The sequence below is a fragment of the Aplysia californica genome, unplaced genomic scaffold (genome assembly GCF_000002075.1).
Source record: "Aplysia californica isolate F4 #8 unplaced genomic scaffold, AplCal3.0 scaffold00447, whole genome shotgun sequence".
Taxonomy (NCBI): Eukaryota; Metazoa; Mollusca; class Gastropoda; order Aplysiida; family Aplysiidae; genus Aplysia; species Aplysia californica.
Genome location: NW_004797717.1, coordinates 512,265 through 514,026, shown reverse-complemented (window position 1 = coordinate 514,026; position 1,762 = coordinate 512,265). Strand labels below are relative to the sequence as shown.

Here is a 1,762-nt window from a genome sequence, read left to right as displayed (position 1 = left end):
TGTGTGTGTGTGTATGTGCGTGTGTGTGCGTACGCGTGCGTGTATTTGTGAGTGTGTATGTGTGAGTGTGTATGTGTGTGTGTGTGTGTGTGTGTTTGTGTGTGTGTGTGTGTGTATGTGTGTGTGTGCAGGTGCAGCTTCATCGATATCTTCCACTGCCTCTCGAGACTACCATGGCTATAGTAGAAACAAATCTAATTACTGTTGGAGTCTGGACCAAATTCAAGAGAATTACGGTGGCATGACGCCGTACATGGCATGACGTAACAGTAACAGCAATGACGTATGACTAGAAATATCCGAATACCAGTACAAAGAACATGGAGCTAAAAAAAAATCATTTTCTAACAACTATTTAGCATCTAACACAAATAAGAACATTATTTATTATAAGCTCATGTATGCATAGATACTCTAGCACGAAAGATAGTGCACGCTTGATAAAAGTGTGCAAAACTGTATAAAATTAAGATAAAATAAAATTATTGTTATGATGTATACAAAAGCCTGTTGGCCTTTTTATTTAAAGAGGACAGAAGGGTTATTATATTAATTCGGTAAGTATACTCACTGATGTCCACTATGTATTGGTTTAGAATTGACAAAAGTCGCATTACATAGAAGTCACTTGTGAAATTAGAACGGTCGATTGGATGTGCTCAATATCTCTCGCACGGTCTTCTGAGATCAGGCCGGGTATCATGTTCCTTGCTAAAATTCATAATATTACGATGTCTTTCATGAAACGTTGGGAGTGAAATTAGGTTATAAGCTTTCTGAACTCAGACTGACTGAATTTACACAGTAACCCATGACAGAGACCTCGAAAACCGAAAACACCACATTATGGCTAGTAATAACAGTGAACTTCAACTCAGCACACAATCATGTATATAAACCGAAATTAAGCATTACACCGCAGACGCTGGTCTTTCACTAAAGCTTGTTCACTTCGCCTTACCATGTAGTTCTCATCCGTCATTTCGACCGTGTGTCATGGGCATGCGTTGAAGTGTGGTATTGGTAAAAATAAATCAACTTATTATGTATTAAGAGCATGCTGTAAGTATCCGATTACTTTTCTCCCGCTATAGGCAAACATCAAGGAAAACGTGTCGGAACCTTCGTCTAAAGTGACTTTCAATTATGGTCTTTTAGATTCTCTTGGTCATCCAACTTTTAGACCCACATTCAAAGACCGAAAAAAAAAATAAACAGAGAAATTCGTTTTTACTTGTTTCTTGTTTTAACAGCAGAAAGACGAAAGTAAACAAGCTACAGAGTGCCAGAATCGTCATATATTTAAATATGATTTTTAAAAAAATAATAAGTGCAATATGTTACTTCAGACAATCGAAGTGCAGGACTTAACTTGTCAAAGGTTTTTGTTTTACCAAAATTGAAGCTAGCAGAATGTTGAACAATAACAGCCAGTATGATCCGTCAATGGGCCATTATGAGCACTTTTTAGCCGTGTTGTACTCTACCCATTATGCATAGCCTGTGGATTCTTCCATGGCTAACTGCCTTGGCTCGGAGGACACAAATCTAATTATCATTTTGGTTCAGACTAAATTCAAGTGAGTTCTGGTGCCGTTACGTCAGCATTGACGTCAATGCAATGAGTATCTTACAAGAACCTAGATGTCTTGAGAAATATATCCCGCTCTTCTTCGGTACAACAGTACACTACGAGTATGTCTTTGTATAGATAGATAGATAGATAGATAGATAGATAGATAGATAGATAGATAGATAGATA

General features: G+C 37.5%; 1 protein-coding gene across 1 annotated transcript in view; it reads right to left on the bottom strand.

The window, feature by feature from the left end:
• The window catches only part of LOC100533316 (glutamate receptor subunit protein GluR7), a gene marked incomplete at its 3' end in the record, with an annotated part of 195,730 nt that overhangs the window by 142,650 nt on the left and 51,318 nt on the right, over positions 1-1,762 (bottom strand).